Raw genomic sequence first — 16,587 nt, 5'->3', positions numbered from 1 at the left:
CCATGACTTGCTCCTGCTGATGTGCATGAGGCTAAAGTGCCCAGGAGTTCCTCATCAGAGTGGCATCCTAGCCTGTAATTGTGAGTAACCTGTCCCATTGCCTGACATAGCCCAGATACAGCTGTGATGGAGGCAGCAGTGGCCAGATATATGGCCCAGATGGAGAGCCTCCTGGAGTAGAGAGCAGATTCAATCACCTGGCTGTCCTTGACCACCAGACCACCAGGAGAGGGAATGAGCCATACTACTGGCCACCCTGATCCATCATCTGGTTGTGGATCACAATAATGTCTATCTATCTAGGTTCAGAGGTGTATACTTGGCTAATGACCACTGGGCAAGGGTGCCCGCAGGCAGGTGCAAGGGGGTGCACTTGCACCCCCCTGGAATCGGCTGGCCAAGAAATTCATTTTATTTTAATTTAAACATTTTTTTTTTTTAAAGAAAGGGCATTCCTGTTTAAGAACGCCCATTGCATACTGTTTTAGGCGCCAGAACCATAGGGCAAGGAGGAGAGAAGCACCCTCCCACTTTTACAGCTGCAAGACCTGACTCATGCGTGTGCCACATGCTACTTAATTTAAAAACACAAAAGTGCGCGTGAAAAAAAATGATCGCATCAGTTCACACTAAGTCAACTTCCACGGGTCAGTAAGCTCCATTTCATTTAATTTCTATGTGGAGACTGAGCTGTGCTCGGTTTCATTTAAGCAGGCTGTTTAGGAGACATATTAGTGAGCCAAAGCTGAGCTGTTTCTGGAAGTGGAAAATAGTTATTACATGGAAGACTAAGCTTGGACAAATAAATAATGAATGGTCTCTACGGGCCTGATAATGGGAACCAGCTGAGTATGTGTGCCTTTTTAAGGCCAGGGAAAATTTAGCATGGTGAAATCATTTAGAGTTAGAATCCAGAGGAGTCTGAAGATGTTTTGTGAAAGGAGAGACAGACCAAGGGCTCTGAGATGACAGTCCAATGTGAAGTCTATGCTTACTAGTGAAAGTCCTAGTAATGAAGTGTTGGAGTTTACTAAAACAGAGAATTACTGGTAATAAACGTTTGAGTATTTCACATGTGAAACCTCTTTGGAGGGAAACAGTTATTCAAAGTCAAAAGTCTCTCAAAACAAAAAGTCTTCCTCTGGAACCACACAAAAAAGTAACACAAATGTCTGTGTTTCATTTCATCATCAAGAGCTGTGTCCCGTTTCATTTAAGCAGGCTGTTTCATTATGCAGAGCTGTGCTCTGTTTCATTTAAGAATAAAGAACTCCTCAAAGCGGGTGAATAAAAGAATAGATATAAGCTCTGAGCGTCTCTGAGCTTTATGCACTTTCATTTTAGTTGTCATTGTCAACTACATGATGCTCTTCTTATCAAGTTAATCCAAAGTTAAAAAATATGAGAAACATATCAAAACAAATAAAAGCATAACTATAAAACTGTTAAAAGAATGTTAATACATTTCTGCATTTCCTTCTGGAAGTTGGAAAAATGTGATGCATTTATCATGCTCATTTGCTTGTTAAAATTGTCTAATTTGATAATTCTCTGCTGTGGAAAATTAAAAATGCTGGAGACTGAATACAGAGAACTTTTCAGGAAAGTAACTTTCACTGTACATATTCAGACCACAGCACACTGTCATTTAAGTTAGAGTGTTAACTTAAGAGGCTTATTTTTTTCATTGGTGGATAACTGCTACTTCTGGGTAGATATAACATAATTCCCATCTGATTAGCATTTTATAGTATAACATTTTAGCTACGCAACTCGCAGTTGCTATTTCATATAATACCAGCATTTTATCACAAAAATAGCTTTAGTATTTGAGAATAGATTGCATTGCTTGTGGACCACAGTTGTAGCAACAATTCCCCTGTGCCATTTTATTTGGACATAAAAACAATTAGGCAATGTATTTCTGGGTCCAAACCTGAATTCATTTTTTAACTGTGCTTCAGTAAGTAATTTTATTTAAGGGGTGTGTAAGCTCTGTTTCATTTCTATATGCAGGCGTTTCAATTTAAGTAGGCTGTTTCATTTCATTATGCAGAACTGTGCTCCATTTCACTTAATGTGTGTGTGTATGTGTGTGTGTGTGTGTGTGTGTGTGTGTGTGTGTGTGTGTGTGTGTGTGTGTGTGTGTGTGTGTGTGTGTGTGTTGCCCCAGTTACTTATACATGGGGGTTAGAATTACCCAGGTTTAAAGCCTGAACCTTAGGCACAACAGCTTGCATTCTCTACCCACGCCATCGCCACCAATCCAGTTGTGATAAGTCCTCTTAAAATTTCTGGTTTTGTGTTAAATCAGTGAAAATGGAATTCACTAAATAATCTTTTTTTGGAAACACATTGCAACACAAAACACTATTTCAGAACACACTGCAACAGAAAACACTATTTCAGCAACATTCTAAGATAATACAAGCAATATTTACAATGTGTCCTTGGTTTTGGGCATTTGCCTCTTCCCCAAATAAATTCTGTCTTTTTCCAGTTTTCTTCTGCTATGAAATTGAGAGATTTAGCTGTGGCAAGTTGATGGTGCAGTGGTAGTGTTGCCTCAGAGCAAGAGGTTCTGTAGTTTGATTCTTGGCTGGGGTGCCTCCTGTGTGGAGTCTGTATGTCCTCCCTGTGTTTGTGTGGGTTCTCTCTGGGTGGTCTGTTCTTTCCTATATTACAAAGACCTTGGTCTGGTGCATTTCTACCTGCACCTCCACTGAAAATTGGCTTTGTTCAAGTTGTTCTTTCCTGTTAAATAAATGAAAAATTTTGCTGAGGGCTTCAGGAGAAGAGAAGTTTAGTGCTGCTTATTCCAAGTCTGTTTGCATTGTTAGTAGCAAAACAGGTAGTTGCCTTACTTTTGATGCAGAAGGCTAGGGGTTCTACTTCCACAGTATGCAGGTGGATCGTTGATACTGTACTGTTGTACTTTAAAGGGAGTGGATGCTGCAGTCCTGTGAATGTCCTCCTTTAGACAAATTACCTAGTAACTATGAACCTGTTATCAGTTTGCCATCCATTCCCTATTGCAATATTACTAGCTTATCATTGTTTAATGTAACATAGGCATTTTTTTCTTCAAAGGCAACAGACACTTTATTTGTAGATGAAACAATGAAATATAAAGTTTTCTTAGCAGCAACCTCTTCATTAGAGATCCCTTTAATGTAGAATTATTTAGATGACTGACTTCTGCAGACATTTTGCATATTTACTGATATTGGTGGATTGTAATGACAGAAGTTTAAGTAGCCTTTTATGGTTGAAAGTTTCTGAAATGGGTAGTTCTGTCATTGGTTCATACATTTTGTTTCATTGCTTACTAGAAGACTGTTCAAAATTACAAATTTAAAACAGTCTAAGAGCTAGTGCTGTATGATACAAGAAATATAATTTAATATAATCAGGAAGGTGAATCAAAGAATGCATACATGTATGCACTTGCACGACCCTAAACATGTGTTTGAAAACAGTCCAGAGGAAAGTGTGAAAGGCTCAAAATCATGGGCAAAGTTTAGGCTTTACTTTTGTTACCAAAGCAATGGATGAAGGTAAAACAGTTCACACCACATTACCTTGACCTGGCCAAGCCTTTTGACACAATCCCCTACTCAGGTGTAGTACATGAATAATATAGGAGCAAACACTTGCATCACTAGCTGGATTGCCAACTTGCTCACAGGATGCAGGAGATCAAAATAGGGGAAGAGACCAGTTACCAATGGAGTCCCCAGGGTTTGGTGCTGAGACATTTTCTATTTTGATCTCCTGCATCCTGTGAGGAAATTGGCAATCCAGCTAGTGATGCAAGTGTTCATTGAAATAAAATATTAACTTTGTTTTATGAACTGGACTAAATGTTAAATATTTACTAACTGAATTTAGCATGATACTAGTAGGAATAAGGAACTTGATTTCATATGGTTTCACTTCTCATCCTGAACACACACACACACCAATAAATTCATATGGTTGCTCTTAGTTAAAGTTCATAGACATATAACTTAACACATTTTTATAAAGGTTAATGTAAGAAGTTCTGAAATACATGTATACATTTATATGAAGTTCTATAAAATATATCTGCAGGTGACTATAGAAATACATTACTTTTCAAACAATACATTTTATTCCCTATTTGAAAAAAACTGCATTCGATGTATACTAGGCTACCTAGTATACATCATCGTACAGTAGGTATCTAAATGTGTATGTTATGAAATTGCAGGCAAAGTACTTATTTCATTACATAAAGCACCCATGGGGCTATAAATGAAATGTTTGACTAATGTTACTTTGCATTTCAATTTCTTCCCAAGAAATTCTGTAGCTCATGCTGTTTTCATAATATTTTAGCAAAGTAATGTTCTAAACTATTTTCAATTATCTCCAGTGATTCCATTATTCTGTTTTGCTCTCAGCACTTCAGGTTTGGCACAAACTGTGGTAGTTAAGAAGCTGAGTCGCACTGTGAAGAAAGTACATAGGTAATATTATTCAGCTCTTTAATTAGACCTATTTGTAGTTATTGATCTACTACTTATTTTTCTTTGGTAGCGTAATTTGTCCATTGGTAGTAAGTGACTTTTTTATTTTAAAAACAGTCTGGGTTTGAATAACTGCACAAATATATATTTGTCCTGTGTGTCATCAAGAAGGTACTTTGTCAGAAGCAGGTGCAGTGATTCTAGCAATGTTCTAAGTTCATGACAGCAATATTTATAATCTGCTCCTATTTATTTTAGGCTTTGTCCAGATTTCTTCCATTAAGAGGTTGAGGTGTGTGTGAGAGAGAGAGTGAAATGTCCTAGTTAGAGTTAGCAGGTGGATTTTATTTTCAAGTGCATTTTCAAGGAATTGTGAGCTTCAAGGGAAGAGAAATTTACTGCTGCTCATGCTAAGCCTGCTTAAAATGTGCAACTGTTTTGTTTAGCAAATGGTACCACTATTGTGGTATAGAATTTTTAAAGCAGCACAGTGGGTAGCATACTTGCATCTTGATACAGAAGGCTATAGGTTCTACTCCCACAACATGTAGATTTGTATTTTAAGGAGGTGGAGTGCTACAGTCCTGAGTATGTCCTCCTTTGGATGAGATGCCTAATAACTATGAACTTGTTTTTCAGCTTGCCACCCATTTCTCATTGCAATATACCAGCATACCATTTTTTTTAATATAACATAGGCAATTTATTCTTCAAGGGCAGCAGGCATTGAATTTGTAGATTAAATGCTGCCCCCGAGCCGGCGGAAAACAGTACTCAAGCCGCTGAATCACTTACAAATGCCTTCTACCAGCACCTGCAGGACTGCATGGATAAAATCAATCCCAAGCAAAACAAAGACTCTTTGTACCAAAGGCAAGCATCCAGTCTGGTGGACCCCAGCCATAAACAAAACTCTACAACTCCTCAAAAGGAGAGATATCTATACAAAAAACATTGCAGCCCCCCAAACATCTCCATAAACCCAGACAGCTGTTTAATGTTTAATCAAAGTCTTACCTCTCTGGATACGGACCCAGGGGTAGGCGTGGTGCACTCAAACCCACACAAAGGCGGCCGGTGCCCCCTTCCTAATGCCCATTACCCATTAGCTGCCTGCGGCAAGCCTTATCTGCAAAGCCATGGCATAATGGACCACATAAATAATAAAGACATGGGGAATTTATGGACTTTGATCCCCAACGGTTTGTCAAAGGCAGATCATGCCTCATAAACTTGGTTGACTTTTTTTTTTTTAAAGTCAAGCCAGCCATTGATGAGGAAAGGCAGTCCATACAGCCTACCTCGATCTGGCGGCCCGCTTTACAATACCCCCCCCTCGGGTGTCATTGAAAAACTCATCGTTAAAATGTCAACCCATACATCACAAGATGGGTCAGATAGCCTAGTATGAACCTATGAACCTATATAAAGTTGTTTTCTAGCAACAACCTCTTCACTGGTTTCAGATCTCTTTAATGTGGAATTATTCAGATGACTTTTACTTTTGCAAAGATTCTGCATATTGATTGATATTGGTGGATTGTATGACAGAAGTGTGAGTAGAGTGGCCCTTTATGGTTGAACTGTTCTGAATCAGGCAGGTTGTCATTATTGGTATATATGATTTGTTTCATTGTTTAAAGGAAAAATGTTCAGAACTATAAATTTAAAACACGCTCCAACAAGTGGTGCTGTATTATACAAGGGATATAATTCAATTATTATATAGTATAATTAATCCAGTCAGGAAGGTGAATCAAATAACTTTTCCATGGTTCTAAAAATGTGTGCAAGGAGCCTATGATTTGAAACGAGCCCAAAGGTAAACATACCCTGCCACTGGCCAGATGCACTTTCTTTGAATGCGGGTTTCAATGTTGTTTCAGTGAATGTGGATTTCAAAGGTAGAGAAGTTTTAATGCTAAATCTCTTTTCATTGTAAGACTATTGCTTTGTTTAGGTTTAGTAAATGTCTATCAGTGTTTGTGCTATAAAATTTTGAATAAACGTTGTAAATGAAATCCAAATATCTGTAATCATTGTAGAACTAAAGCATAAAACAGTATGCACACTGAGAGATTTTAATAGTGTCTATGACAAATGGGGAGAAATAGCCAAGTAATGGGACACTGGAATGGCTGCATGGGCGGGGGTGGGACTGAGTGGGTGGGGGTAGCAGATGTGGTGGAGCTGCATGGGCGCGGCTTGGGTTTGCACCCCCCTGCAAAAAATCCTGTGGGCTCCCTTGCCACTGGGGCCCTTTTTTAAGCCTAGCCAGGCATACTGAATGTCTGACAAGTTCTGGTAACCTTCATAGTGTAAGCAGAAGCTTGGGAGATGAAACATTTACAAGCAGCTTCTGTCTATTAGAGACAAAGGCGCCAAATCAGGGATGAATTTTCTGTTCCTCATCAATTTGTCCAAGTTACACTTGAGTTGGGTTATGGAGGAATTCTGCTTCCCATGGATGGAGAGCCTATTCCAGAGAAGGGATCATCTCTGGGATACATACCTGTCTCTCCAGCAGCTCCTATTTATATCACTGACAAGGTTTAAGTCTTTAGAATGTGTAATTCTGGGGCTGTTTATTGTGTGGATAACAGGTGATTCATGAGGGTGGGGTCTGATAATGCCCTCTATACAAGGTATAGATCTCCCATCAACTGCCTGTAGGAGACAGAATACAGAAATAGGGTTTTCAGGCAGTCTGCAGCCAATGCTTCCTATGCTTTGTAATCTTTTCGTAAGGAACCTCTGTAGGCATTCCAATTTTAGGATGTACTTGGTTAAGTACATACCAAAGGGGCATTGTACTCAGTGATAAGTTATGATGAATGCCAAATTCAGTGGAAGAATGACCTTCTTGGACCTAGATGCCAAACCTTTGTTTATAAGTTGCACTACATAGAATGATTCCCTCACTACTGTAGACATGTGATGTTCAAAGGCTGGATTACTCTCTACATGCATCCCAAGTCCCTGACTACTGTGTTGATTCTTAGGGGTGTGTTGTCAGTATACCAGGGGTGGCTAGGGTAACATATATCATGCTGCACTCATACCATACCCTATCTCTAGCTATGTGTGCCTCCTTCGTCATGGGTTCCAACCCATATCTTTTGCTTATTTAATCCTTTCCAATATTTGCATGCCCTTTTGCCCTTTTTCTCTCTCTCTCAGTTTCACGTCTCCCCTTCATAATATGTCCATATGCACCCTTTTTATCTATGCTGTTTTATGTGTGCCTTTCTGCCCCTGCACAGTGTCCTATCCTCCCTTTCTACTTTAATTTCCCTTTTATACTTCCTCCTGTTCCTTTTTCTCTATAAAATGAAGTAAAATAGGATGTAGCTCATATATGCTGTCATTCTATGCAGCCCTCTGCTTGTTGTTTTCCCCCTTTTCTTACTTTCTTATACCTCTTTTTTTCTCCTTTTATACACCTGATGCTGAAGTTGCAAATACCGTATAGCTACATACCTTTAGGGAAAGCTTTCTTCCATCCTGCCAAAAAGCAGGCTAACATGTGTAGCTTTGTTACCCCATTTCTGAGATATATCATCCTAGGAATTCACTCTTTCAGTTCCTGCAAGATGTACAGAATGTAGTGTGTGGTTGATGCGTGGCTTGTGCTTCTGTGTATTGGGTTCACTGTGCAGATGTTTTTACTTGCATAGTTGCTGTGCTTCTCATTTATGTACCCTGGAGTGCATCTAGCAGCAGAAAAGCAGTGTCTGTCTTGATTTGGATATTTAATTATTGCATTTTTGCTGTACAGAACCATCTATCTGTTCAGTCTTGAGCAGAAAGGCAGCACACTTCTACAAATTCCATCCCTTTGTTTCAAGCTGTCACAGTACACCCCCCCCATGCAAGTGTCATTTAATTTGTGAAACGTGATATGCAAAATCTTTCATGCCTTACTGTGTTATGCTTTGCTAAATAGGTAATAAAATCAAGTATCAGTGAATAGCAGAAGCAAGAAACATAATTTCCTCACCTGCTTTATCTGTTTCTATTTTTCCCTTTCTCCTACAACATGCACGTCAGTTTTTTTTTGGCATTGACAACTGTTTGCTTCAGACTCTCAACAGCTTAGTAGCTGTGTGACTTAGACTAAACATTTGGAAACATTCTGTTTTGAATATTTAATCATCTCCAAAATGAGGCAGTTGTGGAGTGGAACTGGGGATGAAGCCAACAAGAGAAAAGCAATTACATACTTCTGAACTTTGCATTACTATTCTAGTGTAATTTGTATTCTGTTGTATACAAAACCTAATCTAGTGATAACTTGCCATCAAAACATTTTTGACATAGCTTTACTTTTAAGAAATGCTACAGAAAGACTAACAGATGTCAAGCTCTAACATAGAATTAAAACTAACAATGTGCGTTTATAATATTCATTTGCAAGTTACTTAACCAGACAGTGCTCTTTCATTCCCTGAAAAGGCTACCTGATTAGCAAATGAATACAATAAAAAGTACACTTTTCTCCCCACTTAAAAATCTGGTATTCCACTGATTTGTTAATTACCGTGGTTCCCAGGATAATGGCAAGTTTTTTGGGTTTTTTTTTTTTTTGCTATTTTGGTGCTTTTTGAATTATTTGCAAATGTTGGACCACTGCTTAGAGATACTTTACTCAGATCAGAGGATGGGACAAATATTCATAATTACAACTAGAAATGGTTTTAATTTACACTTACTTTCCACTTGCTTGAAGAGATGAGCAGGTCATAGATAATTGCATTCTACTAGATAATAAATGCTTTTCCCCTGCTGTACTCACAACAGTTGCCACCACGGTAAACATACCTTTGACAAGGATTATAAATACACACCAGACTTGATTCTTCTGCAAAGGTACATTGGTTTAAGAATTTGCATATACATATTAAAAGATACAATGCCCTTGTTAACCAGCTGCAACTCTTAATATTTTACTGACTCAGATTATTATAATGTAGGGACCAGATATATAATAATTGGTCTAGATTGATAAGAAAACAACACATTGTAGAAGTATGTGTGAAAGTCCTAAACCGGGAAGACATTTCTATATTTTAATAGTCAAAGCCCTTACTTGATTGCTATAATGCTGCAAATTATAACACGGAATGAGTTTAACCAGGTTTTTAAAGAGGCTGCATATTGCCTGACTACTACAGATACTGCAAACTACCAGAGGGAACATTTTGTCTTTGGATTTGTATGCTCTTGTCTAGTCTGGCGTTAGAAATAAATAAACAAAGTTGATTTGCGTGCATGCTAAGAGACTCAGTTTATAGTCTTTGATTTACATAGCATGCAAGGCTTAGATAAGTATTTTCAAAGTTATTTTATGAACTTGATGTAATGTTTACATTCAGAAGTATGTGTGTCAAAATCTGGACATATATCACACGCAATGAAGACAAGTCATTACTGGATAATTTAAGTTTTGCCTGAGTGATAAAAAAAAAAAACTTATGTAGGGATGTAGGACACTGAAATGAACTGTTAAAATTCAGTGGTAATTTTGTAGGCCCTGAGCATACAAATAAACTACATTGTGTCACTAAATTTTAAAAGAGACTACACAATGCAGTCATTAGAAATATAGTAACGCTTTCAAAACTATAGTAAACTGAAAAAAAGGACTTCCTGTCAAATATACAAAAAGTATGATAGATCTGAGCCAAATAAGTATCCATAAGAATTTGTGAACATAGCATCTGTTGCAAAGTGACATTTTACATCTTCTTGTCTTTCCATCTTTTTTTAACCTGAAAAATGACCTTGTTGTTTGTTAGCTATCAGACAGGCAGACTTTTTACCCATTCTGGCAAGTCATTGTCTGTTTTAAGCCAGCTTCCTTGGCAGTAGTAATCATTCTGGTCACAAATAAATATTGAATGAACAGTTGAACTGTCCTGGGTTCATATCCTTCCACTTCATTTCATCTCTGACTTCACAAATGCCCACCTCAAGACCATGGGCAATATATTTATTCAGTAACAACAGAGTTGGGCCCTATTAAGGGTAATGGGCCAGCCTCATCACCAAACCATTCCAGTATCCCATTACTAGTCTCTCTCTCTCCCCATTTACCATAAACACTGTTCAAACCTCTAAGTGTACATACTGTTTTATTTTTTACTTTTACAATTGTCATAGAGATTTGGGTTTCATTTAAAACTTTATTTCAGCTTTAAAAAAAACTTAGCTATTTTATAAACAAAACAAAACACTCCCACATTGAAAACATACTTAGCATTAGTGCAAAGGTTAAGGCTGTGAGCTGTATGTTCTGTGGTACAGGGTTTGATTCCTTCAGCTATCATTTCCATACTGTGTGTTCCTCAGCAAGTCACTTAACCAGACATTGTTCTCAAATTGCCCCTGAAAAAGTACTGTGTTCAGTGGGCCTACCTAGTGAACAAATAGGCATTATTATGAGAAACAGTAAACTTATCTTCCCTTGAAACTCACATTTAGTGAAAATGCAACTGGCAACCCATACACAAACAGCATATAGTGAAGTACTAATTATCATCTATGTGAAGGGTATAGGAATTCAAAAGACAAATGTATAACATACTTGCTAACAGCTTATGACAACCCACTGGATACAGGTGTTCCTTTTTAGGAGCAGTCCGGCAGTAGGGTCTGCTGAAGTAACTTGACAGAGGCTGAGCCAGTCAAACCACATACTAGAGGAAGCAGTTCTTTAACAGTTAATAATACAGGTGAGTAAGGCAAAGTGCTAAACAAAATGTTGTAGCTCAAACATAATGCAATTCACATGTATGCCTGCAAAAAACAAGTTAAATTAAAAATGTATTCATAATTAGAATATTAACATTAATTCAGAGGTGCCTCACACTAGGCTGAGTAAGGAGAAAGTCACGGTCAGTTCCTTATCAGGGGTTAGGATCTGCCACATTAAGCATTCACTCAGGTCAATGGATCACAAGTACCAGTATGATTCAGTCATAGTTCATGTGAGTGTAAATGACCTGAGACATACCTCCCTAGACTATATGAAGAGAGACATCATGGAGCTCTCAGAATATAGGACGGTGCAGTGGTTAATGTTGTCACCTCACAGCAAGAGGTTCTCCATTTCAATTCTCGGCTGGGATACCTGCTGTGTGGAGTTTGCATGTTCTCCCTGCGTTCATGTGGGTTTCCTCCGGGTACTCTGGTTTCCTCCCACATTCCAAAGACATGCATCTGGAGCATTTCTCCCCGGGCCTCCGCTCAAAACAGGCTCAATGGAACCTAGTCGGACTTTCCCGGTCAACAAATGTAAAATAAATAAATAAATAAATGTATCCCAGGCTGGTATAAGCCTAACATTGAACAGCATTTTACCTTCTCCAAGGATGATGCCACAATACGAACAATAGATGACTGACTTTAATAATAGGCTTAGTTTCTGGTGTCATTCTAATGGGTGCAATTTTTTATCAACATGGAAGAAGATGATCAACAGACCATGCTGCTTTGCCAGGGATTATTTGCACCTCACCCCGCTAGGTTTTTGAATATTAGCTAAAACATTGTCTTCCCCCATAGTGCCTTTTTAGGTAATGCCAAACTGAAAGTACTTCTGACATAGCAAATCAAGACCAAGAAAATCTGAAAGTATTACTACTCAGTGCTAGGAGTCTAAACAAAAAAACTTCACTCCCTAGATGCTCCCTTCACCCTAGGGAATGCTGACATCTGTGCGGTCACTGAAATATGGTTTAAAGCTGCAGAGAGCACACCGACAGTATAAGGTTATAATGCCTTCTATACATTTAGACCAGCTACTAAACAGACAGGGACTAAAGGTGGAGGTGTCTCTATTTATGTCAAAAGTAAATATACCTCAAGGCTGGTCAAACAGGGCAATGCACCAAATCAGCATAGGCTAAATCCAATACCACTTCCTTGCAAGCTATAGGTCCTCCTATATAACCCAGGAAACTCATACCATGCACATAAAATTATTGGAAACACTCACCATCTAACCCAGTATTCATGGGTAACTTTAATTACCCCATTATTAACTAGGAATCCTGTATGACACCAAACATACAGGCACAGAGATTCCTGGAGTTTGTAAACATAAACGTCCTGGACCTGATTGTCAATACACCAACCAGGGGTGCAACTATACTGGATCTGGTCCTAACTAATATGGGAGAGTGCTGAGTACCCCCTAGTGTAATGTCTGCCCTGGTAAGGGCATACCACAAAATAGTCTCATTTGAAGTAAAAATAAAACCTGGACCCCAGGCTAACCCTTGAATATTCAGAAATTACTCTAAGGCTAGGCTGCTGCTGTTAAGTGGCAACTTGTCAAAATTTCAAGCTCCCATAAATCCTGAGAACGCTGCTGTCTATGCAGAACAGAATTGTTCACAGAAACCCTATACAAGAATATTAATAGCTGCACAGAGGCAGCTGTACCCACCAGGAAGAAGTACAGAACTAACTAAAAAAAAGCCACCCTGGTGGAATCACAAAATCAATAGGTTGTATAACAGGAGGAAGAAAATCATGGCAAAAATTAGAAGGTGCAGCACCCAGCAGAATAAAAGCATCTCATCAAATGAAACAAACAATTCAGAGGACAAATAAAGTCTACCAAAGCCAAATTTGAGGTAAATGTGGCCTCCCATGCCAAAGACAGCCACAAGGCATTCTTTAGCTATGTCCACAAGCTCAAAGGCAATACACAATTGTGAATAGAGCTCTTGTAAATGGATCCACCTATACTGAGCAAGAAGATAGAACAATCCTGCTGGCTGAAAAATTCAGCTCCAATTTTGCCCCTCTCTCCCCTCAACCTTCCCTCAAGAAATGCCATCAACTATAACTCCCCCTGCTATCACTAGGGAAGAGGTTCTTAATGCCCTCTCTAAGGCCAAGAACACTGCATCAATAGGCCCAGACAGTATCTCAGGATGCCTTCTAAATAGCATGAAATATGACCTATCAGACCCTCTGGAATTGCTGTTTGACTGTAGCCTCCAAACAGGCTTCGTACCTCATGAATGGAGAACAGCAACAGTCATCCCTCTGCACAAAGGTGGGCCATCTACACACCCTGGAAACTACAGACCCATAAGTTTCACTAGTTTTATATGCAAAGCCATGGAAATAATTCTCATGGAAGTGATCAATAATCATATAGTAAACCTCCAGACACTGGACCTAACCCAGTTTGGATTTGTCAAGGTCAGGTCATGCCTACTTAACCTAGTGGACTTCTTCAAGAAGGTCACAAAGGTAATGGATGAGGGCAAAAGGGTTCAAACTGTCTAACTTGACCTAGCCAAGGCAACTGACACAATACCCCACTCAGACATTGTTCACAAACTCAGGTGGTTAGGTACAAACCCATATGTCACCAGTGGATAGCCAACTGGCTCACAGACAGGACTCAGGAAGTTAGAATTGGGGAGTCCACCTCTACCAAGAGGATATTCATAACTGTAGTCCCTCAGGGATCGTTCTTTGGACTGCTCCATTTTGGCATTTACTTCTCTGAGGTCAAGGCCAATGTCAATGTTCTCTGGCTGACTAAATTTGCAGATGATTGCAAATTAGGAGCTGTCATTGAATCCCACACTGACACAAATGTTCTCCAGGAAGGGCTGACACAGACAACTGGTGTCAGGGCCATGGACTAAAACTAAGTGCCAAGAAATGCATAATAGTATCCTTCAGGAAGTCATTCACCCCTGATAACTATCATATTGACAACACACCCCTTAGAGTTGACCCAGTAGTCATGGACATAGGGACACACATAGACAGTAATCTGGCCTTTGACCATTATGTGTCTACAGTAGTGAGGAAATCATTCTATGTTGTGTAACTTATAAACAAAGGTATGGCATCTAAGACCAAGGAAGTCATTGTTCCACTGTATTCTGCATTCATCAGACCTATCATTGAGTACAATGTCCCCTTTGGTATGTACCTAATCAGGCATATCCAACAATTGGAATGCCCACAGATGTTCCTCACTAAAATAATACAAGGTTTAAGTCAAATATCCTATGCAGAATGTTTCAAGGCCCTATTCCTGTATTCTGTCGCTCTATTCCTGTAGTCTGTCTCTGACAAGTTGTTGAGGGGAGATCTATGCCTGGCATACAGGGCATTATCAGGCCCCACTCTGATGGACTTCCTGCATATCCACAAAACAAACAACACTAGAATTACTCATTCTGAAGACTTAAACCTTGCCTGTGATATAAATAGGACCTGCTGGAGAGACAGGTATGTATCCCAGAGACTACCACATCTCTGGAACAGACTCCCCATCCATGTGAAGCAGAGTTCCTCCCTAACCCAATTCAAGTTTAACTTGAACAATTGGATGGGGAAGAGGAAATTCATCACTGGCGTGGCACCTATGTTTCTAATGGACACAGGCAACCTGTAAATGGTTCATCTCCCATGCCCCTGCTTATAAATGTTTCATCTAAAAAGCCCCTGCTTACACTTATCAAGGGCACCAGAACTTGTCAGAGATTTGGATTGGATTGCTAGGCTTAAAAAGGCTTTTATGGTTGTTAGCCTAGAAAACACCTATTTACCTATGAATTTATGCTTTCCAGTTTATTCGCAGCAAAATAATAAACACTCTGTCAACATTAAGGAAACTAAGGCTCACATTCAAAGAACATGGCTCATATAATGGTGCTCCTCTTTACTACTTTTTCCTTTCATTAGACCAGAAGTTCTCTATTTCAAAGATAGTTACTAGGCTTTTAGTCCAAGGGACCATTGAAGACCCTATCTCCAATTTCCATTTGGCCCAAAGCACAATCTGGTTAAGTGACTTGCTTGAAGACAGGGCATAAATATGAGGCAACAATCAGAAATTTTTTGTAAAACTGGAGACAGATATAAAAGTACTCCAAATCAATTAAAAAGTTAACAGAACAGGTTTTGCTTCAACAGTATTACACAAAAAAAACTATGAAACTCTAATGGCTGCTTGTAATCCTTAGTGATTTATCAAAGAAAAAAAACAGTTAACTGAGATCTGGCAGTTGGTGTGGAGGATTAAGGCTCTTTCTACCTGTACCCAAAGTACAGGATTTGAGTCTGAGCATGTCACTTAACTAGACAGTCTCCCTTAACTGGGGTATATGTTTCATTGCACATGTTCCAAGAATAAATGCTAATACTGTGTTTCAGCATGCAGTTTGCATTTGCTGCTGAAAATGCATGCTAAATGGACCTGGCTTGCATTTGCTGGCAAAATAAACATCTAGAGTTGTATCTCTTTGTTTCAGCATAGGTTCATCTACTGCTTATGCTAAAAACAAAACAAAAAAAAAAACTCTAAAAACAAACAAAAAAAAACTCCATAGAATGGAACCACTTGTTGCTCCCAAAATCTAGCGTTGCTTCTCCTTGCTTCAGCATAGTACACCTACTCTTTATGTTAAAAAAAACTCCTCCATAGAAGCTGTTGCCACTTGTTCCCAGCATTTAGTGATGTATCTCCTTGTTTCAGCATACAAACATCCACCATAAAACTTTCAACAGTGATTGCTGTTTATGTTAAAAAAAAAAAAAACCTCCTGCATAGAAACTACTGCAGTTTGCTGCACTTGTTTGAAATTTTGTGCCACTTCCCAGGTGGTGTCTTGATCTGGGTGCAGTATCATTGTCTAAAGCATCTGCTAATGAAATAAGTCTGGAACATGCATGTAGAGCAGGAAATCTCATCCCTGTCAGAACAGCAAGAAAACTGTCCACAAAATGTATTTTTTTATTAGTGCTGTATGTAACTTTCTGTTTTTTTTTTTTTAATTAATGTTGTTGGCTGGGCCCCCAACCAAACACAAGACCCTAGGCAGCTACCTCAGTTGCCTTGTGCTAGATCTGCCCCTGACAACAAACTCAGTGGGATGGGTGATAACCTCCCATTAAAAATACAGCCTTTGCTTTCAGTCTGATTTTGGAAATTAAGAACAGGGTGACTGACTGTATAGTGAGCCTTCATTAAAGACAGTTCTGTGACTGGATGTGTAATTTATACGGAAAATGAGGGAAAGAGTCCACATTGCCCTAGGAAGTTTATTATAAT

This window comes from Protopterus annectens, chromosome 1.part0, assembly GCF_019279795.1.
Source record: "Protopterus annectens isolate FY-2018-M chromosome 1.part0, PAN1.0, whole genome shotgun sequence".
Classification (NCBI taxonomy): Eukaryota; Metazoa; Chordata; order Ceratodontiformes; family Protopteridae; genus Protopterus; species Protopterus annectens.
This window is presented reverse-complemented; position numbering follows the sequence as displayed.